This window comes from Aythya ferina (genome assembly GCF_964211825.1).
Source record: "Aythya ferina genome assembly, chromosome: 6".
NCBI lineage: Eukaryota > Metazoa > Chordata > Aves > Anseriformes > Anatidae > Aythya > Aythya ferina.
Window position 1 is genome coordinate 7,711,909 of NC_140303.1, and position 25,753 is coordinate 7,737,661.

Consider the following 25,753-nt stretch of genomic DNA (forward strand, 5'->3'; position numbering starts at 1 on the left):
AGGAGCAATTTTCACTAGCATCAGAAAATCTTGATGCTTCTCATCTTTAGGTATTGCTTTTGTGTTTGAATAATTCATCCCCCAGCAACATTTATGACCCACTTGTTTTCACAGTTGTACTAAAATAATATTTTGCCCCTCTACACCTTTGCCTGGTTGTCTTGAACCCCAGTATCAGGTTCAAAGTTGCCATAAAGAGACTGAAAAAGACAACATGAACATAGCATATTCTTCCAAGCTATTCTCTCTTAGTCCAAGCAGAAATAGTGAATTGTCATCAGCTCAGTTCAAGCTACCTTACATATCACAGAATGGTTAAGGTTGGAAGAGACCACTCGAAGTCTTCTGGTCCCACCCTCCTATTCAAGCAAGGACACCTATGGCAAGTTGCCCAGAACCATGTCCAGAAAGCTTTGGAAGATCTCAAAAGACAGACTCCACCTCTCCAGGCAACCTGTTGTCCTGGTTTCAGTTAGGACAGAGTTAATTTTCTTCCTAGTAGCTGGTAGGGCGCTATGTTTTGGCTTAGGATGAGAAGAGCGCTGATAACACGCTGATGTTTTAATGGTTGCAGAGCAGTGCTTACACCAAGCCAAGGACTTTTCAGCTTCTCACTCTGTCCTTCCTGCCAGTGGGCAGGCTGGGGGTGCAGCAAGAGCTGGGAGGGGACAGACCCAGGACAGCTGACCCAAACTGGCCAAAGGGGTGGGTATTCCATCCCATCTGGGGTCATGCTGAACAATACATAGGGGTGGCTAGCCTGGGGGGAGGAGGGCTGGACTGCTCGGGGTTAGGCTGGGCATCGGTCAGCAGGTGGTGAGCAATTGCATTGTGCATCACTTGTTTGTACACATTATTATTAGTAGTAATATTAACATTATTGTTATTATTGTTGTTGTTATTATTTTTCTGTCTTAATAAACTGTCTTTATCTCAGCTCACAGGCTTCACTTTCCCATTTCTCTCCTCCATACCAGAGAGGGAGGAGGGAGGGTGAGTGAACGGCTGTGTGGTGTTTAGCTGCTGGCCGGGTTAAACCACAACATCTGTGTCAGTGCTCTTTCAGGGACATAGTAAATAACTGCCTCCCAATATTTAGACAGAACCTCTTGTATTTCAGTTTGTGCCTCTTATCCTTCCATTGGTCACCACCAAAACAAGCCTGGCTCCATTTTCTTTGCTCCCCTCCCTCCCCCTGACTATTTATAAGAACTCCTCTTCTCCGTGTTGAGCAGTGCCACCTCTTCCAGCGTCACAATGAAAGTGAAATACTTCAGTCTCTTGATCATCTCACTGGCCTTCCAGTGGACTCTTTCCAGTATGTCCAGGTCTGTCTTATGCCATGCTGTGCTGTCCCTCCAACAGATACTGGGGCACTGCAAATCACCTACGGGGACCAGGGCTTGTGAACATGTGGCTGCGCTTATGGGGCTATATAGGGTTTCACCTGCTGGGTTTTCTTGGTAAGAGGGCCCGCAGCAGACTACCACTGTATCATCACCGATCTATGTTCTCTCAAACCCTAACCCATAGACTCTCAGTTAAGTCTTTCCAACACCAGGCAAAGTCCACAAGCTCCAACTTTTTGCTGACAAAATGGCCAACATTCCCTCTTTATCTTCTCCGCCTATCCTTCCTAAAATGTCTGAATCCTAATATTCCATTAATCGAAGACAGCCCCTATAACCATACTATTCAAACAACACTGTAAAGATATACCTATAAAACACTACTCTCCCCCTTAACAGAACATTTTTATAAGAACAAGTGTAACTTAATTGGTTACTTAAGTTACTTAATTTAATTGGTTAATTAAGTGGGGGGTGTTATGGGTAATGGTAAAAGCCACGTGGATAGCATTATTTACTAGTCTCAGAGGGAGAGAAAAGTGCTTTATATACTTTTTCTGAGCAACTGATAAATCTCCTGTAATTCCTGTCAGGGTAGTATTGAAAAGTGAGTTCTGTTATAGTTTTTTGCTTGTTTGTTTGCTTATTTATTGTATCTATATTGATATATATATTTTGGGGCTTAGTGGTGGTGAAGTATGAGAAGGGCCTGGGGTAAATTTATGTAGGCTTAGGTTAAGGGAAGTTTTTTCTGTTAGTCTGGATTTGTGGGCTGCCTCACACGGTAGGAATAAAAGCTAATGTAAATAGAGCAACGTAAGTGCTGCTTAAAGAGAGTTATTTACCCGTATTAGTGGGGTAAGAACGTTTTAAGCTTGATAAGGGTCAAGAAAGACCTGTTTTAGATGTTCCTGAGGTGACTAACTTACTGCTTACTTGTGCTGTATCTTATTTACAGTAGTTTTTCCTATAACTAATTTTATCAATTATCTTTCAAGGCCTGTGGGTATGAGAAGGTCCTTCAGGCTTTAAGTTATCTTTTAAGGACAAAAAATCTTTCTGAAAACATGGCTTAAAAAGAAGGCAATTAACCTAATAAAAAAAGGGTGGAAAAAAAAAACATATAACAAAACATTTTTTAGAGTTGTGAAGTCTTTATCTTTTTACTTTTGACATGTTAATTGAGAAATTGAAGAGACTTCGGCCTTTAAGATGAGTGATTTAAAATTTTAATATTTTGGAAATTGATCCAATATTATATGTCCTTAAAGTTGTTATGCTGTATAATCCAATTGCAAGGATCTTTTCTGGAACAAAATAGAGGAAACTTAAAAACATACTTTTTCCCCTCAGGAAAAAGTAGGAAAGGGAAGAAAGCAAACAGCTTCCAGTAAGTTCTCAACACAACCAAAAAATAAACGGAGGTATGATGAACAGGCAAGGCACAGCCTAGGTACATGTGTGGGGTGAGTTTCAGACAAAACCAAGCCCTGTTCTGTCACATATCTGAGGTATTAGACTTGGCTGATGTGAAGAAAAGAAGTTTTGTTTAAGAATGAGGCTGCGCGCAGGGCAGCTGTTGTGCGGCCTGCCGTGTGAGGAGAGGGCCCAGCCGAGATGGACGCCATTGCTGCCCCGCTGTGAGGGAAGGCCAGCCTCTTGCTGTGCGGCTGTTGCTTGGTTTGCCTGTGTGCAGTTTTCTAAAAACAGCATAGAAAAGCAAACTTTTGTTTCCTCTGTGGCAGCATCAGTGGATGTTGAAGCCTAAACGCGTTTTCAAGCCTGCAGAGAAATGGTAAAAGTGGTGGGTAGCGGCCATTTTGAGAGAAGGCTCCTCTGCTGGCTGCCTCGTTGATACTTGGATTACTGTTAGATCAGTTGCTGTATTAATCTTAACAACAACAACAACAACAAAAAACACAACCAACCAAAAATCCCACCACACACACACACACAAAATCCACAAAAAAAAAATAATCTGAGACAGAGTTACCAATTATCTGCTTTTTCAAGAGAAATAATCTCAATCTGTGCTAAAATCTTGTATTATGTTAGATTAACACCTTTCCTTTATAATTACATGATTGATTAATTGGAGACATGAATATACAAAGGAAGGTGAGGGAAACAGCCTGGTTGTGTGTCTAGAAGTTAGCAGAGATCATTGGGAGCCTGTTGTTGCAGGCCTAGCCTTAAATCCTGTTACTCAACAGGATCATGGTATTTCCTGCAGTGAAATTATTTAAAGATGGGAGTTAGAACTTTAGAAAAAAAAATAAAATAATCTTGTTTCTTTTGGTATTAGTCAGGCGTCGGACTATTTAAGTGAGCTTTGTGTGTTAGAGTACCCTCCTTTCTTTGTCATTAGGCCATCATTATTTATGTTGCAGTGGCAGATAACTAAACACTATAACTATCAAAAATAGTGCTAAATAATTGTTGTAATAGCGTATTGCACTTAATAAATGATTTTTTTTTTTGTAAAAGATTTTGTTTTAGACCGAAATGAAGTAGATATATTCTCTCAATTGGAATTCAAATAAATGATTTTTTTTTTTTATAAAAGCTTTTGTTTTAGACCTAAATGAAGTAGATATATTCTCTCAATTGGAATTCAGTCCTGTGAAAGCTTGGTGATGGCAGACTTGACCTTGCGCAGGAGTGTGGTTCTGGCTGGGATTGTTCTATAATTGATAACCTTGGTTATTTGCACCTAATTTCTGACACATGCAATATGTTCCTTTAGTTTCAAACAATAAGTATATAGAAAATTCAGTATTATGTTAGTTAATGTTAGCTATCATCTGGTTTTGTCTCTTAAGCCACACAAAAAATGGGAATTTAGTCAATATAGTTCCTTTAAATAGGCTTAAGGTATTTCATTATTTTCACTAAACTATTATGGTCAATAGACTTCTTCACACTTTTTTTTTCCCCCAAATTGGCACATTCCATAATCCCGTGATGTCTTGTCACAAGTTGAAACCCAGATCATGGTAGGAAGAAGTTACTCCTTAGTTCATCAGACGCTGATTTTAGGGAGCAGTTACCTTATGTTGGCAGTATTAATTGCATTACTAAGCAAAATGCTGTTGGAAGGAACCTGTCTTGTTACAGGAACAGAATATTTTATGTCTACAAGCACATTTGTCTACCTCATAATTGCTGGAAGTTACTCCTAACCTACAGTTAGGCTAATTTCTGCTGATCATGAACTCACAGCTAAGTGCATTTCCAGGGGTAGGAAATGTAGTTGCATTTACTGAGATGTAATTTGTCAGTATGGGATTTTATAAATCTGCATGGCATTCCATTGAAATATTGTCCTAGTATCCACCCCTCCTTTAAATCTGTGTAGCAGTAGTTTTCTCTGTTCTGTCTGCTGGGATGCCCCCTTACCTGCCCCATCAACTGATGCTGTTTGGGTAAATCTGAGAACCCTAAACACCTGCTTAAAATAACGATGCCTTGTGACGCGTGGGGAAAAGAAAGCATTTGTAGAAATAGGATCTTCCTTAGAATGTCTTTAGAATTCTTAGTGGCTCTCTTCAATTGTTTACCTTGTTATATTCCACAGAGTAGGTAATTGCTTTTAGAAATAATAGGCTTTTAATCCTTTGTCTCCATGAAATGGGAGAAACAAGGATGATAGGGCATCCTGGAAAGCTGCAAGGTTAATATATTGGCCTTTCCCTTGAAAAATGCCGTATGTATTAACAGGTGAAATGTAATTTGCACTTATCTATATAGAAATCTCATTAAACCTTTTTTGAAAGCAAAACTGAGTGCATGCCAGCTTTTAGGAAGAGCTGTGCCGCTCCATGGCTGTATCTTCTGACAACAGTGTGTGTTACACTAACCTTTTATTCACTACTTTCCTTTTTCCTCAGGTAATTGTAGAAGTAATTGAGGAAAAAAAAATCTCAAGTTTTCAGAGAAGTTCTGACAGTTTTGATCAAGATCAGAGTCCTGCACAAAAAAAGCATTGTGAGATGAGGCAAAACTTGATATGGAAAAGCAATGAGAAAAATCCACTGGAAACGAATATAGGCAGACGTACACTTTTAATTTGGTGGTGAAAAAGGGGTAAGTCACTATTTCAAGTTCTGTGGTCATGTACTACCTCAATGGTAATTCCAAGCACTAGTGAGAAATGACTTGCACCTTGTGCAGAGGTTTTGTTAGCTCTCATACACCAGAGACACACTTGCCATACATGCTGACTTGATCTGGGGGGATGGTGGTAAGAATGGTTCTAAATAATACAAAGCACTATTAGGCATTGCTGCCAGTGGGCCTAGAGCACTAGGAAGAGTGAATGAATGCAGCTGTAAGTGAATAGGACACACAAAACAAGTTCAAGCTTAAAAAGGACACGTAGTTTGAGCATCAGTGAGCTCTGTGCCAAGTATGTGAGAATGTTTAAATTAGCTTAAAGGAATCTGCATAGCAGTGAAGTGGTCTTTTGGCTTCTGCTAGTGCTGGGACCTTGCTTATTCAGTGCTTACTGTAGGTAATGCACCGGAACAGCCATAAGGTGTCAGAATTCCCCCATATTCAAAGTTTATCGCCCCAAAAAACTGTAGGTAGCTTGTCCAGTCTCTTACGTTCTACTGCCATTTATGTAATTATGAGGGTTAGCAAGATGCAGGTCACGTGTCTGAAAAGTCATATCATGGCTGTATGTAAACACAAATAACAAAGAAAGGAGTCATTCAAATTTTAGCTTTAAAGAGGGTCCTTTTGACTTCTTACATGGAAAATGAGGCAGTGAGAAAACAAAGTGGGAATTGAACAAAAGAATTTTAAGAGTGCAAAATTCAGAGACAGGTTTAGTAGGAAAGATCCAAAGGGTTATAATCTTGCCCATTGTAGACCTGCACCTTTCTCACCTGCCATACTCTTCGAACCGCTTAATGAACAATCGTGTTCATTATTTATTAAATGAGTAATGGGATATGAAGGGCAGACGAGATGTCTCTGGCAGTGCCAGCACTGTTTGCTCTGGAGTATCATCAACTCCATGCCTGGAATAATCCTGCTGTAGCCTGGATTGTTCCACACGTGTTTTTCACGATGATACTGCCTAAGTTTTGTGCTCTGGGAATTACACTATAGCCTTTGTCTTACTTCTGCGTATTATCCTAACCAGAGTGGTGTCCTAAATATTCTCTATGGATATTAGGTTTGCTTTTGGGTACTCAGAGCTTGCACTGACAATAGAAGAATTCTAGAAAATTATCTGTATGAAATTGTATATGATAAACTTCAAATTCCGTTATAGCCTGCCCAAGAACATGAATGAAGAAATAATTGAGGTATTCATAATAGTTTAAAAAACACGAGTTTGAAGAAAGAAATAGGTTTTATTCTAACATCCACATTATAGATGATGTTTGTCAACTATACCACAGCTATTTTGAGCACGAATTTAAGACTTCAAAAATCTGATGCTTATATAATTATGGTGATCCATTATCAGTGGTATTTGGTTTACCACCATACTAGGTTAATGAGTATTACAGTTAATAATGTCCTTTGATGTTGAAATGAAGGCATTTTAATGAATAACATGGACTTGGAGAACTGAACCTGGATACTAAAGGTTTTGGAAAAAAAAACCAAAAACAAGCTTTTTAAGTTCTACCACGTGGTTTCCTGATTTACAAAGTTGAAATTACTGTCACTTAACCCCCGTATTAAGTGCATTAAGAACTGACTAAGGAGAGATCACAAAAGTAGTTGTCCCTTGGGGAAACATCTGTCCAGGCCAGCAGAGGATTTCTGCTGAATGTTTTCATAGTCAAACTGGAAGTAATTGCAAAAATTCATCCATAAATATTATGGTCAGCACTAAAATACTTGTTTTAAAAACAAACTAGAAGAAATGAGGATGACAAATCTGTTATGTGGAATAATCGCACAACTCAGTGATTTGTGCTAATAATAATAATAAAAGTTGACTTAGTCTGGTATCAGGTTTATTTTGGGAAGCAAAACCCTGTGGAAAGGGACCTCCTATGATCACAAGGTAATTTTTGGACATAACTTCCAATTCCACATGAACACTTGGTGTGATGCTTTTGCAACGAGGACCAAAGTGATGCTGAATGTATAAACAGGGGAATACTTAACTGTAACAGGGAGGAATCTTGTCTGTATGGTGACATCCCTATTAGACACTCAACTAACTGTGAAAGCATTTTGAAAAAATGGGGTGATTATCATGGGAGTCAAGAGTGAACAGTCATTAAAGGAATGGAAGTATGTCCCTGTGGGGAAGACATCTCCAACAGTGACAAACTTCAAGTCCATTGATTTTGGGATATTTTAAAGAAAAAAAAGATACTGAAGACATGATGTATTTATTTTTGTTCAAGGTATAAAGATACGGTGGAATTCCTAAGCAGAAATGGGACTCAGTACTTCGCGAGGGATGGGAGTTAGAGCTAAAATAAAATTTGTATTTGTAACATGAATTCACAGCTGGGGAAACTACGTGAAACTTAAAGTAGAGATGTAGTAAACTTAACACTTTTGTTTTCTAGATAGATTTGGATATAATTTGCAAAATTTTTAGTTAGTTGGCATGGAAGTTATTTTGAGTCAGGGCAGAAAGAGGCTAATAATTAACAAATGCAAATAAGGTTGTGCTAATTGGTTTATCTGTCAGAAGCTCAGAGAATCTTCTATTATTTGAGAGACAGATTTCGTCCTAGGGATCATTGGGCTCCTGCAGTAAGCTCCCATACAAGAAGTGCAGACAGCAACTCTGATCCCTAGTATAGTTCAGTGGCCTCTTAATCACAAGAATCTGTGTGCCTGGACTACTTTTTGTAGTCATTCCTGCCACTAGTTGTTAATTCAGTGGAAAGAATTTGATAGAGTTACGCTTCTTCTATATTTGTGACAGATCACTTACACTGAGTGCGTTGACAAAGAATTGCTCAGGCAATCGTCCCGAGTTGCTATTCTTAATTGAAGTTTACTGGATTTCTTTTGATGAGGCATTAACATGCTCAGGCACTGTTGATATCTGTGTTGGTGACTTCCATGCTAGACACAAAACTTCCTGTACAAGATTGCTGAAAAAGTATTAAATTATGAAAAGGTTTCAAAATTCTGCAGACTAATTTGTTATTGTAATGCATAAAACATAACATATAATTATATGTATAATTAGTGTATACACACTAGCTGCCAGTATAAATTAATAATTGCCCACAGCAATTAGAATTTGACTGTTCTCACATTGAGACCTGAGGGAGCTCCTGTGTTTGAGCTTATTAGCAGTTATTAAAAATATAATAGGACAACCTTCTTCGATGTATTTTCTTAGTCATTTGCAGCTTTTCTTTAATTTCCTTTTATTTTAAAAAGGATATGACAAATACTAAAATACTTTCTTGCAAGATGTACTGCTAGCAATTAAGTAGAAATTCTTCATTCTTCACTTTACTGCACCTTCTATGCTCCATATCCCTTTTATGGTATAAATGCTAAATGGGGAAAAAAGTGATTTAGCCCTGAATAATACTTTACTTAGACCTTGTATGGCATAAGTGGCTATTAGAAGCACAAGGCAGTGAATAGTAAAGAACATTGGTTTCCCTTTTACTTCTCTCTAATGATTTGAATGACTTCTACTGCATTAAAATATATAATGTACATAGAAGTACTGGAAATATCTTTTTTAGCAGGTCTGTGGATTAAATTTCTGTCATGAAATTCTGAAAAGCTGGATGCTATTTTGTAAAAGTTTTGCTGATTTTGGAAAGAAAAAATCTCAACTGTATTAGAATTTAGGTTGCCTTAAACTTACTGGAGTCAGTGTTCTGTGTATTTCTGACATTCTGGTGTTTTGACTTGGTTGTAAATAATGGTGTCTGCAAAATTACTTGAAAATGAAAAATGAAGCAATATTCTGAGCTCAAGTCTTTGGTGTAATTTGACAAAGTTTGAGCATGTTTTGATTATCTGAATTGTTTCACCCAGGTCTAATTATTAAGGAGACAAAAGGCATAGCTTGTGTCGTTTTAATGATATCTTTTGTGGAGGTCACTTGATTCCCTCGATCTTAAGTAATGATATGATTTGTACTCTAAAGAACTACATGTATGTGCTGTAGGCTAAGACTGGCGGGTGCTCCTGAAGGTGGCAGTAAACGCCTTTTGTGTAAGTAGAAGAAAGTTCCTGCTAGGTGATGGTACAGTTCCCGTCTCCATAATTGTCTCAGTAGAATGATTTCAGTAATTGTTGGAATAATGTAAACCGAGTTTGAAGATGTATGTATGGGCACGTTGTAAATATTTCAAGAAATGTTTGCCTGAATCTTTATGAATCTTTCTCTTTCACTAGATATTTATAGTGATACGTATTTATATAATGAAAGAGAAAGGTATTTATCTCTTAAGGTGATTTCTATTTATCTAGGTTAAGTTCCAGTTAAGTAGCTACAGGATGAGGACAGCTAAGAAATGGCTATAATAAAAACGCTAACATCTGAGGATATGACAACACTATTTCTTATGTGCAGCCCAGTTTTGAGAGAGATGAATTCATCTGCCAGTGCTTTACAACAGAAGGTAGTGGGGAGATGGGTATTGTATGAATAGCAACTTGGGGTACAGAAAGCTGAAGTAGCTGGTGCATTGTCATCCAGCAGGCTAATGGATGAGCCTACAACATCCACCCCCTTCCCCTCAAAAAAAAAAAGTCCCCATCTCAGTCTAATATGTACTGACTATGGCAACCCACTCTACCTTTAAAAGAACACAATTTAGTTGATTTGGGACATGTGCAAAGTGACTGTTTGTTTATGCATTCTCCCTTATCTTTGTAAAAGGGAGCTCTGTATTTCCTGAAGAAACTGCTACTGCCGAGTTTAAAATGAGCTTGGTATGCTTTACGTGTTGTGTGATGTATTTTTGAGTCTGTTGTGAACAGGGCTTTGAGAGGTCTGTCTAATTGTGGGTTAGTCCTATTGTTAGAGCAGTAGCACAGTTGTGATCTAAAACTGTGCCAGGAATGACTTACGAGAATTTCAGTGTCATAAATGGCATCTGAAATAGATATCATAGATATTAAGACTTTTCACTTTTGAACAAAGAAAAATATTAAACTGAATTATCTACAGGAAGGTCAAGATCAGTCTTGGTTCTTAACAGAAAAACAAGGTGAAGTGTTTGCTTGATCTTAGCAATATTGTAGTCATGCTTCAGTCTAAGAACCTAAGCAGTGTTTTCAGTGACAGAGATGTGCTTTCATATTAATATGCTGTGATCGCTTTACCATTATATCTACGTAAGATGAAACTACATGTATTTTGTAGCTGATAAAAAAAAAAGATCACATAAAGGAGGGTGTATAAATGTCATTTAGGTGGATATACTACTGAACCAAGTTACCCATCACCATTGTTGACAGGCTATTAAAGGCTGTGGATGTGGTCTACCTTGACTTCAGCAAGGCTTTTGACACCGTCTCCCACAGCATTCTCCTCAAGAAACTGGCTGCTCTTGGCTTGGACTGGCACACGCTTCGTTGGGTTAGAAACTGGCTGGATAGCCGGGCCCAAAGAGTCGTGGTGAATGGAGCCAAGTCCAGTTGGAGGCCAGTCACTAGTGGCGTCCCCCAGGGCTCGGTGCTGGGGCCGGTCCTCTTTAATATCTTCATCGATGATCTGGACGAGGGCATTGAGTGCACCCTCAGTAAGTTTGCAGATGACACCAAGTTAGGTGTGTGTGTCGATCTGCTTGAGGGTAGGAAAGCTCTGCAGGAGGATCTGGATAGGCTGCACCGATGGGCTGAGGTCAACTGCATGAAGTTCAACAAGGCCAAGTGCCGGGTCCTGTACCTGGGGCGCAATAACCCCAAGCAGAGCTACAGGCTGGGAGAGGAATGGTTGGAGAGCTGCCAGGCAGAGAAGGACCAGGGAGTGATGGTGGATAGTCGGCTGAATATGAGCCAGCAGTGTGCTCAGGTGGCCAAGAAGGCCAACGGCATCCTGGCTTGCATAAGAAGCAGTGCGGCCAGCAGGGCTAGGGAAGTGATCGTCCCCCCGTACTCGGCTCTGGTGAGGCCGCACCTCGAGTACTGTGCTCAGTTTTGGGCCCCTCGCTACAAGAAGGACATCGAGGTGCTCGAACGAGTCCAGAGAAGGGCAATGAAGCTGGTGAGGGGCCTGGAGAACAAGTCCTACGAGGAGCAGCTGAGGGAGCTGGGCTTGTTCAGCCTGGAGAAGAGGAGGCTCAGGGGCGACCTTATCGTTCTCTATAGGTACCTCAAGGGAGAGGCTGTAGCGAAGTGAGGGTTGGTTTGTTCTCCCACCTGCCTGGTGACAGAGGACGAGGGGGAATGGGCTTAAGTTGAGCCAGGGGAGTTTTAGGTTGGATGTTAGGAAGAACTTCTTCACTGAAAGGGTTGTGAGGCACTGGAACAGGCTGCCCAGGGAAGTGGTGGAGTCACCATCCCTGGAAGTCTTTAAAAGACGTTTAGATGTAGAGCTTAGGGATATGGTTTAGTGGGGACTGTTAGCGTTAGGTCAGAGGTTGGACTCGATGATCTTGAGGTCTCTTCCAACCTAGAAATTCTGTGATTCTGTGATTTTAACAATATGACTTCAGTGATTTAAGGTCAAAGTGTTACTTGTTTTGCTTTCTGCATGTGCTCTACAGGTTAAAGAGATCAACTTTATTTTGTGTGTTGCAACTACGTAAATCTGCTTGTGTGTATTAATGTGCACACCTATATTCTGAACTGCTGGAAAATAAAGGGAATATACACGCTTAGTGCTTTTATACTTCATATTAGCAGAAGTTTTTCGTGTGCCTGTATCTAAATGCTGGAATAAGCCACTGGTCTCATTTTTAAATGTGTTCTACCTGTAACCATTTGTGAGGACTGGTGTATTTGAGAGTGCAGCTCAGAGTAACAAGCTGGCCAGTAGCCACCTTACAAAGCTAGTTACGTTGTCTATTAAGTTCACTTAGCATGATGAGAACTTTCATTTTCAAACAGTAAGCTTTAACTGACTCTTCTTTATCTCAATATTTAAATAAATCAATAGGTCTAAAACTGGTCCTATTCAAGTAGTCCTAAAGTGCAACGGGCAGATCAATGTCTGACGGTAAATTAGCATTGCAATAGAGCCCACTTAAAGTAGTGTTATTGAAAATGAGTGGGGGCATATCTGTATTTCCCTTCTTTGGGTTTACATAAAATTAAGTAAAACAGATAATGGAGTGTGAGATGTTATGCTGAAATCAGCTCTGATGCTCATCTCCAAATTGATGAGGATCCATCCCTTTTTCCCTTAATAAAGAAAAATAGTGTTGGTAGGGAAATATCCAAAGAGTAATGAAGAGATTCATATGAAGCTGTCTGCAGAAAGCAAAGGGTGGTTTTAGGTTTAGTTTTGATTTTTATTAGGTGGGACTTGGTTTAGTTGCAAGATGAACCATGGTCAATTGAAAGTGACAAGGAGAGGGAGTTCAAAAGACTCTTGATGCAGGTGAATTAAAGGGCATTCTTGGGAAAACTTTCATCTTAAGAGATCTTAAAGGAGAGGATTTGCAGTAGTATGTCAATCTGTAGCATTTGATGCTTTATCACTTCAGAAATACTACTGTTTTCAACCTAGACTAGTTAAGTTTGTTATCTGGAATGTCTGTCATGCCTTCCTGACTAAGTCGAGTGTAGACCAGGTGTCTCACCCTTCTAGTGGCATTTTCAGGAATACAGAACTTCTGAGGAAACTTAGGAAAAATTGCTGTGTTGCTAGAAAATCTGAGCCAAAAGAATTTATACCGTTGAAATCTGCTCCTGGCATGCATCTCTTGAAGCACAAAGCCACAGACAGCTTCCAAACTGGAGAACCTTAGGAAACCGAGTTTGTATTGTTTTTAATGTTTGGATGTTGTTACACCAATATATGTTCTTCTAGGCAGCTTTGTCATGAAATGCAACCCAAAAAGTCTGACATGAGTATTACCCACCATAACTAAATACTCTTTAGAAGAAAATTCAGTAGGTCCTGTTTTACTGTGGAGTTGAGCAGGTGTAATTTGAGGCATTGCCATTTGAAAGTGTTTATTTTTTTCTGCCTTTTGAAACAGGGTAGCATAATACTGGGCTGTTTAAAAAAAAAAAAAAGTGTTACGTATAATAAACCTAAATCTTTTCTCATTTGCCCAGCCAGTACTGTCAAACGTCCAGTTTTACACTGCAATAAGAAACTTCTGTAATTAAGTGTTTTCTGTGACTAGGAATTCTTTAATTACATTAGATTCAATGAGTTCATGCAGTTATTCCAAAGGACCTTTATATATGGTTTGTAAACTGCATGTCATCAAAAATGCCTTGATCTGTGGCACGACGGAATGGAAATAATGCAGAGCAGGTAGCTGCTTTGATACTATTTCTAATTTGGTTGCTGGTTTTCTTGTTGCTGCTGCTACCTGGTTGTATGGGCAAGAATACAGTGCTGATTGTTCTTTTCAAAGAAATGTGGGTTGCTTGTTATCTTAATGGAAGTCAGAGGCATCTTGTGGACTTAGGGATGCGTGCAAGTGTTATCTGTTACATTTTTACCTAATAACACTGACATGTTCCTTGTAGGTGACTGAATCTGCAGTGGTGTATACACAGGGATTGTAATTTACTCATTGGGGTGGAAAACTCCTAGAATGTGTTTATTACTTCATTAGCACTGACTTTGAGCAGTTGTCCCTTGTCTAGGAATTGAACTTCACACAATTATCCAATCTGAAATTTTGGCTTTTCTTTTATTTACTTCAAATATGGAATGGCATGACTTTTCTCCTTCCATCATGCCAATCTGTTGGAAAGGAACTTCAAAGGCTGATAGGGCAAGGCCAGAAGTTCATGCAAATGTTGCTTTCTAAACCGTTTTCTTTTTTCCTGTCATTTATGTTATGTGGAAAAAGACTATCTCGTTTCATACCACTTCTCATTTGGCTCATGAAAATTATCCTTAAGAAAGAAAAATAATGTAAATAATGGTTTGATCCAGTGTGATGCTGGAGTAGAATTTCCCATGTGTCTACTGAAGTCAACTGCTAGGTGTAAGTATCGAAGTACATCGCTATTTAGGAAAATACTTAAGCATGCCTATAGCTTTTCAATACAGTTTCTGAAACAAATTTAAAAGGATAGGATTTAGGTATGTGTTCTCAAGTTCTTCAGAATAAGCATGGGCTAATAAGCTTTGGTTCCTCAATCAGCCAACTATATACAGTCTGCATAAACGAGTCTGTAAGGATATGGATGCTGCTTCTGCTACTTAAATTAAGATGGCCATTCAGGTGTTACGTGTCGTGATCACCTCAAACTCCAACGTTTCTTAAAAGGAGGGTTATCAGCTGAGAAGAAAAACTTCTATAATTTATATTAGAAGAACTCCTTATATATAGAAGAAGAACTTCTATAATTTTCTTAGGTTGGGGAGGGATGGGGAATTGTGTGCATTATGCAGCAGTGAGCATAGCACAATAGTTTATCATTTAAATCTCATATAGAAATCATTTTATTTCTAGATTAACTAGCAGGCATTGTGAGTAATATAACTTAAAATTGATTTCATTTATCAGTCTAACCAGAAAGTATTAACTGTCAGACTGATGTATAGCATCTAATCAAAGGAAGAACACCCAATTTGAGATTAATATCATTAACATTTCAGTGTTTCATATGACAATAAATCCTCAATGCATCCTAAATTCTTTGATATTCCAGTGCAACAATAATCCTCCAAGGGATTTATTATGATAATTTTTAATGTGCTTTTCTTCTCAAAGGTTGTTTGAAAAGCAAATTATGACTATTATGAATGCTGGCATTACAACTTAAAGTTCTAAACTATAACACCATTTTGATGTTATAAATTGTTTCACATTATGATCAAAAGGAAAGAAAGCTGAAGCAGTATCCAGGGCTGGAGACTTCTTATTTTAACGAACAATTTCCAACCTCTGTGTTGTGGATATGCGCTTTTTTTTTTTTTTTCATTTAGTGTAGATTAACTCTTCTGTTGTTAGCTATCTGTACTTGAAACCATTGATTTGGTGCAAAGTTTACTAGCTTTTGATGCTTCTCTGCTCTTAAAGGCACACTGCATCCCTGTTGTTGGGAGGTTTGCAGGTCCAATTTCAGCACCAAAGTCATTGATTTTGTGCAAAGTAGGTAATTCAGTAAGAACAAAGGACAAAGATGTAGAAGGGCTACCTTGTTCTCTTGCAGAAATGGAGGAATATCAAGCATTTTCCCTGCTTAGCTCTAGTCATTTTTACTATGTTCTCAATTAGTCTAAAATCCTATGTGTACTATATAGGGGAAAAACACTCATAGTAGAGGTGCTCCTGATAACCTCATCTGCTCAAATGCATGGTATAGTGCCAGATTTGACATGAATTTATAGTAACTGTTTCTTGCCACTTAAACTTTTAGAAGCCACAGTTCAAGTCTGTATAGCAATTGTTTTCCTAGTAAAATTATTTTGCTGTGAATCTAGAGCAGAAGGAATTACACCTCTTGTTTTCATAGTGTTTTAAAATATTCATAAATTGTTTTCATATTTAATTTTCCATTGAAATTTCTTTGAGTTTTGAGAACAGAAAGGTTGTCAAAGAAAAGTTGATAGGTAGTAGCATCTGTACCGAAGCAAGACCATTCTAAATTCTGTTACCTTCAATCTGTCTTGATCTCTTCTCATATTTTGCTTTAGTTAAGCGAGTGTTTCATGAAGATCCACTTAGTCTTTGTTTAGTTTAGCCATCATGAATCTGAAACAGGTGAAGGGAGAAACATTAAGCTTTGGCTGCTTGTGAGCAGCTGAAGGATGCCCAAGGGCTGTATTCAACTTGGTGCTGATGTAGTCAGCTACCACAAATCTACAAGTCCCTTGGCACAACACATTCATACTTCTTACGCATATATCAATGTACAGATGGTCAAGTCATGGGGAGGTATTACAGAGGGAATAAAAGAAGGCTTTTATTAGCCCAATTTTTTTCCCCATTAAATATATTAATGTGCTGTATCCTACGATCACTCAAACTTGTATAGAACAGTTCTCCCATGGTCTTTTGCTCTAATCTCTTAATGATTTTTACTACAGCAGAATAAAAAGCAGCAGTACGTATGCCCTTCAATGTGTCTTAGGTTTCCATAGTTTAGTGCACAGATGAAGCAGCTGGTAAAGCAGGATGTGATCCACGAAGGTCACTTTCAATTCTGCAAGTTCTCCCCCACTGCCTTTGGAACCATCTTGTTGGTCAAAATCAAACTGAAGGTGTGAAATAGATATAAAGGGGACAGTGGAAGTCAGTGCAACTTTAAAATCAATTACTGTTGAAATACAGCATTTAAACAAATAAAGTTAATAATTCCCACTAATACGTTTTATTTAAACCATGCTCTTCTGTCGCTGCAGTTTTCATTGCCAGGTTGACCTGGATAATGTTGAATTTGTGTTCTTTTGAGGGAAGTGGCAAAGAAAAAATCACAAGAACACCTTGGTTTTTGAAGACAAGATCTGAAGGTACTGCAAAGATACAGAGGAGTTAAGAAAACACACACTCCCATTTTGAAGGTGCTGGTTGAAGAAGAAAGGCTCTCTTGTACTTTTTAAAACAAGTTTTCTGATAATGATTTTGTTAAAACTCACTCTTGATTTCTTGTTTTCCTAAGATATCTGGGATAATAACTTTAAAGCAAATAAATGTTAGAAGAGCAGTGGAAGACAGTAAGAAGTTCAATAACTAGAAAATTAAATGTAAGAAAAATATTGATTTAATGCCAAGGCAATAATGACAGCAGAAAGATCATAACTGGAATTAAAAAAAGCTTTTGTATTAAATCTATTGTTTTAATTGAGAACTTGATATTTTTCATTCACTGAATGCGGAGTTTTCTCTTATGGGAGCTTCATATGGAGTGAAAGTCTATATGCAGTGAATGATGGAAATGTAAAAAACAAAACCAAACAAAAAACTCAATCATAATTATTTAAAGGATAGTTTTTAACAGGCCTTATTTGGCCAAGTCCTATCAACATACCTATTTTTACAAGTTTCAAGTAATCACAACTCATTTGTGGTGACTTTTCTTAATAAACCAAGCTGGTTTTCATTCATTGTTAAGATTAGCTTTTGGTTTACTCTCCTTTCCTCTAATATTACTCAGTGGGTTCATGTTTATTTGTTGTTGTTCAGAAAATAGCAGTTGACAATAAGAAGCAACAAAGATAATATTTATTAGCATTTTAAAAGAGCATAGTGAAAAAAGCAAGCCAAGCAATTAGATTTAGTAAGTAATGATAACATTCCCAGTATCCACTGGGATTGCAAAGAGTGCCACGTGATTTGTGTAGCATGAGGTGATGTGGGCAAGAACAGAGCTGACGAGCACAGTTGACTTAAGATACTCTGGAAAGAGAAACTGCCATCAGACCTGTCAGAATCTGTAGAGTCATTTAAAGATCCTATTCTGTCATGTTGAAGTGTGTTCAGCGAAGCTGGTAGAAATGAGAAGTCTTTCCTAGCTTGGGCACAGCGCACAGGGAAATGTAATGTGATTTTATTAAAAATCAAAATGCACATTTCCTTTTGGTTTGGACCTATATTGCTAATACTTAAGAAACTAATTTTAACACAAATAAGAGGTGCAGAATTCTAAATATTTAAGTCTAAGCATTTTCACTATATGGGTGATTGGACTAGGTGATCTTTCAAGGTCCCTTCCAATCTGTAACGTTTTGTGATTTTGTGATTGAGTTTTAATTAATAAATATGCAATATGAATCCCTTGAAATCTGTGTGGAGGCAGTCAGAAAAATTGATAGCCTTTAGAGTAAACCTTAAATACTCACTGGGCCAAAACTAAAATGGCCTGAGACCCATCTTTTCTCTTTCCTAATTACTTCTTTAAAACAAACAAACAAAAAAACTTTTATGAATGACTTGAAAACTAAATCATAATAGAGTAGATGTGATATAGCAGAATCATGATCCATATTGAGTTAACTGTGATCCATTATTTTAGAAAAGACTCAACCAATAACTTCATCACGTTCTGTAGTGAAACCTTTAAAATGGTAGCATTAAAATACTCCACTGACTACACTCACTGCCGTAGTTGGAGCTATAAATGCAAAATGACTTGAAACCTGAAACAACTTGTGGTAGGCTGTGTAGATAAGCTGGTCTGTAGAGGCTGCTCATCCTGCCTCAATTTTTTCTGAAATCCTTTTGTTACACCATGGATGACAATAAAAGGGGGAGCAGGAGGGCTTGGCAATCTGTCAGCAATATTTCAGGCCTTCTACAATGTGACAGAAGAAACAGCTGTGAAAAAGCTGTAATGGACTAGGGCTTGTCCAGAAGCGGATTTCATGGCACATCTGTCCTTCTTTGTGTTCTCTCGTGTATCTGTGTTCTTGGTAGAGCACTTACTGTGAAATGATGTTGGTTTCGTGACTGAGAATCACTTCTCCCTTATGTGTGATATTCGTCTTACTCACAGAAGGGGCAGTGGCAAAACTCGTGTTCAGTTCCATGGGAACAAAAAGAGCTGTAAAAAGATGATTCAGTCAAGAAACTTCCATTGTATTTTTTACTTTTTTCTTTCAAGGGTACCTGAGCAGACTCACAATAAGCACTGCATTGAACTCAAATCTGTCTTAAAAATCTCTCCTTTGCTAGAGTATTTTCTACTGAATGCTTTCCATAACAAAGCTAGCACTGCTGCTGCTACCTGTCTGATGTGCTGATAAGTAAGGTCTGCTCCTGTTAGAGATGGCTGGAAATTATAAGCAATACCTGACTTATTTTGTGACTAACAATGGCTATTCTTAACAGATTCAATGTCCTCACAATACCGAGCTGTACTGAAGTACAAAGTACTTCTGAGTAGTATGCATGGGCAACTCCATTCTCGTTTCATTTGTCAAATGGAATGAGCAAATACTTCTGAAAAATAGGTTGGACACCTCTTCTGTCAACAGAAGTGGTGGAATCTTTACGAAGGACAGCAACAAAGCCCACCAATTGTCATGATTGACACGACTAGGCCAAGTGATGTTAGAGATGGGTCAGGAACTGCCTGGTAAATATAATATGCAATACTTTAAAGGTTATGGGAAGAACTGAGGTGTCTGAGCTTCCTAGAGCCATCTGAGATGCCCTGTGATAACCAAAATAACCTCGGTGGCTTGGCAAATATGGCACAAGCTACCCAAATGGCATTCCTTCTGGAGGGGTGAGTGAACACAAGACAGGACGTGCCTGCCACAGCACTAGATGTTTGTGTGCACTTGGACCCTCTTGTGCTGTGTACAGAGGCAGGCAAGTTGTTTTACTAATGATCCCACTCCCTGATCAAAAGAACAAGCGAAGTGGCAGAGAAATTTTCATTTTCCAATCATGTGATAGCACCTTTTATGTTTCCGTGCATGTCCATTCCATTTTATTTTGCTTAAAAACTTGAACAGACTCCACAACTACTTGATTGTCATCTTTTTACCAAATGATTTGAGCTAATCATTGTCAGTTAATACTACTACTAATAATAAAAGGTATAAACAGTGGAAAACAAGAGTTCAACAGTATAGAATTGGATTTGAAAAAAATTGATTGTTTATCACTCATAATTATCAATCAAGGAGATGCTCCACATTTTAAAGTACTCTTAACTCTATGATTAAGAGATATGGGTTAATTATGTCGGGAATTGCTTTCCTGATATTTTTATCCACGTAGTTGAAATGGCAATATGGTTAAAAAGATAGAGTTCATGCTCAGAAAAGTATAATGAGGAATTTTTATGGGTAAATGAAAATGGATTGGAAACAGACAGAAAAAGTGGCCCAAATCTCCCAACTTAGTTGAGAACATAACTTAGACCTTGGAATATATAGAAATTGAAATGTGTCTGTTCAGATGTCTCTTAACTAAAAGTGCACACAGCATTTTTTTAAATCAAAAGCGAAATGGCTATTTCAGTAAGGGGCCAAATGCTCAGTTCTTCAAATGCAGAAAATAAGAGTAGAGAAATGTTGCACAAAATCCAATACAGTGGAGAGACATCGGTTCAAGAGCTAAATACACAGGCTGAGAGGAGAGCTCAGCAACTTCAAAGCAGACCTAGTACATAAAATCTATTAACAAATTTTTATGTTGACTTGGTGGAAACAGTCAGCACTTTCCATTGACTGCTGGGAAAGCTGAACAGCCTGACATGTTGCTTGGGTGGGACTAGCAGGTGTGCGTGTTCTTATTTTATCTGTTGGTTAAATATAAAGATGCTAAGCAGATTCTGATGTGTTCTACCAGTGAATAAAGTCAACTTTGTTTCCTTGACTTCAGTTGTACAAAGAAACCAAAACTTGATTTTTTTCATATTTAGTAGCAGGCTAGATTCCATTCCTTTTTTTTTTTTTTTTTTTTTTTGTGGGAGGGGTAGGGGAGGAGTAATTAGGCATTCAGTCACTTGAGCAGTAAACTTTCTTGTGAAGTTCTCTGATCTTACCTACTAAAGATCCGTAGGCTATATTCTTTGCCTTGCACCAATTGTTAAGGTAATAATGTTAATCTACATAGCTTCTTAAACCCTGTTTAGCACTTTTCTGGTGTCTAGTTTTTATTAAGTGTATATAGTGATATATTTCTTATGACTGTTGCTGGGTAGAAAATAATTTGTTGACAGATGCTTTATTCCAATATGATACTAAAGATTTGAAGCAAGAAATATTGATTGAAAATTACAGTTAATATTGTGTGGATTGCCTTAACGTCATAAACACCATGATCATAATATGACTTTACAGGCTTAAAATATTAACAGACTTAGTGATGATTATTTTTCCACTTTAGTATAGATTGCTTTTAAACTTAAAAGTGGGTTCTTGCTTCAAAGCCATGCTACCTTCTAATTAGTAGCTATTTAAAACAGTTTACTGCTGGAATACGAGTAATGAGATACTCAAAATTTACATTTTAAGGGGCAAGTGTTTGCACTTAGCTTTGAAAAATAGCAATCTATTGTATGTGAATGCTTGTGGGATTTTAATTGTTTAGAAGAGAGAGCCTCTAAACAAGTGAGAAGGGTCAGCAACTCAAGACACATATGCCTGCAAAGGGCATATCAAATAGTTCTCTTCCTGTTAAAAGGTGTGAGTATGCCTATGCGTGCACAACATTTCCCATGATAGAAAATGGGATAGTGTTTCTGCCTTGGTTGAGGAACTGTGCAAATCTACTAAAATTGTTTTTGAAAATATCAGAAAGTGTATAGTACACGCTTCAGATCTGTATATTTTTCCTTATCTGCCTATTTGGAAGAAGTTCTCTAGGGTGTGTCTAGATTGCTGATGTGCCAAAGTCACTCATGAAGAGGATTTCAGCATAGCTACAGGTTGTAGACCTGTGCCTTGAGATTGCAAAGAGATTAAAAGAAAGAATATTATCCAATAATGCCTTTTGTAAAGCTGAGCTACCAAGCAGACATTATCTACATTACTATTATTTATTTTAAGAAGTGAAAAACTCTGCCTTATACAAAGGCCAAGTATAAACTGTACTGGCTGGATAACAAACTTCTATAACCTTTCCTCAAACTCTTTCAAGATACTTAGAAAAACCCAAATGTCATGAAAATATCTCCGTTATTTAAGGAGGCATGATGCAGCTCCAGTTTACATCAATAGCTCAAGAATTATCTCAGCAATTTTCTTATTGAATTCTGTGAGTATCAAATCTGTTCTGTGCTGAATTACTCAAAAATAATGATATAGACCAATTGCAGGCTGTTGTTTAAACTCTGCCTAATAACTTAAAATGATACTAGTAATAATGTTTTGGATGACTTGTAACCTTTATGTTAAAAAAAAATAAAATAAAATAATGCATTTTGTGTTTGAGAATGGATACCTTAGTGGAATGCACCTATTTTGTTGGGAACATCTGTAATTTTAAAATAGCCTGGGCAGAGATGGGAAGCATTTGACAAGATCTGTTTACAAAGTTGACAGTATCTTCTATGCATCAGTGATTTCTGCATTGCTATTTCACAGCTTGTACGTCTAATGACAAGAGGGCAGAGTTGTTGATGCTAATAAGGGATTTTTCTCCCTTTGTCTTCAAGGTACAGCAAATAAATATTTGAAGAAGATACTTACCATGTAACCTTTTACTTGAAAAAATGTTGTTTGGGATGAAAATATATTGAGCATCTTCATACATCAATAATGATTAAAAAGTACATTTTTTTTTTTCACATCCCTGTAGACTCAACAACACATGATGGGTGTTTACATGGATAAATCATAAAAGTTGTTGAGGTTTCAGGTTTGTGAAGTAATTTTATTGGATGTATCATAGAATAGGGTTTTCACGGAGTATCAGGCTTCATTCTTGAGCAGTAATCTTGCTAGGCGATCAAAATCCTAGAGGGGATTTCACGCAGATGAGAGTTATTTAACAGACAAGAAGCCTACTAAACACCACAAGAGAGAAAATAACGTTTACAAGAAATTGGTCAGTTGGTTTATCAAACCAGTAACTGATGTAAAATTGTCAGTGGAATACAAAAGTGACTATAGCTGTGAGGAGTAAATTTGCACATAGGTCATACATTACTTCCACATTTACACTAATCAAAAATGTGCTCTATTTTCTTAGGTTATGTTTCAGGAGGTTTTCCATATATGTGAACAAATGATCCAGAAATTCTATGTGTGAATAGGATTGTGTTGATGAATTTCTTTGGGCATTTAAGTAAAAGTATTATTATTTTTTTTTATATATAGGAGGGTATCTTGCAAATTTCCTGGATGAGTGGCATGAAGTTCTGTAGTCGTTGTTTGATGACTTTATCAACCATAGCATACAGCTACTATGATCATAAATAGTGAACACTTTCATTTTTGCATTTTTTTTGAATGCAAAGCAGGGTAAAGCTTATACAGAATTTAGATTGTATATACTTTAATAGTTTTTGGACTTCATAACAGAATTCCTGCAATTGATATTTGATGGTTATGCAGAATAACCACTATTTCAGATTGCCTAAAACGACAAAAGAAGGCCTGCCAGTTGTTTTTTTTTTTTTTCTGCACAAAGGTCATGCAGACCTTCTGTGAATGCTGGTCAGCATTTATTGAATAAACAGACAGATCATGGTTAAACACAAAGAAACATTATTTAAGTGTGGAAATACACATGCAAATATATAGAATGTTTTGGCTTTTCCAACAACTTTTTCTGGTTCTACGGATGACAGATAGTACAGGTAAGTATTTTTCCAGAAGATAGATGTTGTGAGAAGACAAGAGCCATGTAAAACTGCACTTCTATTTCCTTTTGAAACATAGATAATCCTGTATTATAGACTTTGTATGTAGATAACAGAACTTGTCCTTTAGAATCTACAGTGACTAATTTCTACATAACTCAATATTACAAGAAAACCAAAAATACTATGGCTCAAATATACTCTATGGAAATAGCTGTTTCTTGGCTGTTCAGCCATGCTTGTTGACCAACTTGCTTGGACCAAAACCTCAGGTTTGCTTCCTAGGCAGTTTTCATTGAAATCTACATTTGTTTTTCTCTCTCTCGTGAAATGTATGAGTAGACTGGCTCCAGAATATAACCAGATTGCAGTTAGTTAACTGTTTTTTCTACTTGAAATGCACACAGATGATTATAGCATTGTATGAAGGAGGATTTTAAATAAATCCTCACTTGGAATCTACTTGGAATCTCTCAAACCTTTCTACTACCTGTCTAAGTGCTACTTTCAGTTTCCTCTACTCCTGTACTGGGATCCCTAGGTAGCAACCACTATAACTGGGATCATGTTTGGACTCCAGCAAGGAGGTGAAATCCTTGTGTGACAGTAAGTATGACCGTACAGAAATATTGAGCAGTTCATCTCTTTGCTTAGGTAACATATCTGGACTGAGAATTGTAGTGAGGTTGGTGTAGAAATGATAGGAGAATAAATGAGATTTTGTCTCTTACCATTATTTGTTTTATGAAAAAAAAATGGAGTGAAGGTTTTCAATGAAGGAAAAATATCAGAGCTGACAAACACCAAGTATACAAAACACTTGATCTAATTCATATTTTGTTTTTGCAAAAATGTATGAAAGATTTGGGACATGATATACACTGGAAATGAGTGCTAGATCTTTATCTTTCTTTACTCATCCTCACCCTTTGCCCAATAAGGTGTGCTTTCTAAAACTTGACGCAGTAAGATAAAGATATTGTCCTGTTTTTAGGAGCTGATAGCTTTCTGCTGTTTGTTGGCAGCTGTCATTGTATTGTGTGCCTGAGTGCAATAATAACACTGTGCTCATTCTCTCCTTACTGCTGAGGTCAAGCTGGACACCACTGGTCATATTAAAAACTACACAAAACAAAGTTTCTGAAATCTCTCCTGAACATGCATAAAATAGCATTACAAGTAACTTCTTTTACTGTCAGGGGACAACTTCTGTTTCTTCATTTACTATTTGAGTTTTGGTTCTGAAGAAGTCTGTTTTTAATCTTCTAAGTTATTGACTGTAAATTTTGTTTTTAATGAATTGAATGCCAGTTGAGTAATGACATTTAGTACAGCTACAGGCTTATTTTCATTCTTGTTTTGTTTTTTAAGTGAATTAAGATCAGTAAGCAGAGAAAAGCTAATGAGGAAGCATTTGCAGAAAGAAAAAAAAAAACCTTAATATTAAGTAAACAAGTACAGACTATGTTCTTTATCCATTTATAAGGAACTGGAAGAAAAAAAAATGTTCAACCTGACCTTTGATGTGCATCTGTTAGGAACAAAACTATTTCTGCTGTCCCATATATGCCCCTTTAGTACTGACTTGTCTTACTGAAGGAGATAGCAGCTGAAGCAAACAGTATACTGCATGACGTTATCTTTTCATGGAGGATTTAGTGATTACAGCTGATTTCTAGCAATCTTGTTGAAAAACTTAGTGCCCAATAATGTAGAAAGGTAAGCAAAGAGCATGGATGTTGTGACAGACTTACAGCATCCTTCTCCCGTCATGACTGGAAGAGCAAAACAACTTAAAACTTGTGAATTCAAATGCCTAAGGAGTCTGTTCAGGCACGTGATATGATTGCTGCAGACAAGTTCCCTCATCTTGGATGAATACATCATCTGTTAGATGTGAGAGCTGTTCAGTATCCTGAGGTGAATTACACAGGAGCTTCACAAGACGGACAGACCATCTATCTGCAGACAACTGTCTATCTGACGTTTAAGGATAACAACACTGGGCAGTTAGATTCTGCAGTTTGAACTTGTTATTGAAGCAAATTTGAGCCAAAGATGTTGATTGAGAGATTTCTCCAGAAGGAGGTTACTCT

General features: G+C 37.5%; 1 protein-coding gene across 12 annotated transcripts in view; it reads left to right on the plus strand.

Moving 5' to 3' along the window:
* The first annotated feature begins 1,796 nt into the window (after nt 1–1,796).
* LOC311438506 (uncharacterized protein) overlaps nt 1,797–25,753 on the plus strand; it is a 369,670-nt gene continuing 345,713 nt past the window's right edge. For all 12 annotated transcript variants that reach the window (XR_014694144.1, XR_014694145.1, XR_014694146.1 and 9 more), the window contains exon 1: nt 1,797–1,956. The gene's annotated coding sequence lies outside the window, so the exon portion shown is untranslated. The remainder of the gene's footprint in view (nt 1,957–25,753) is intronic.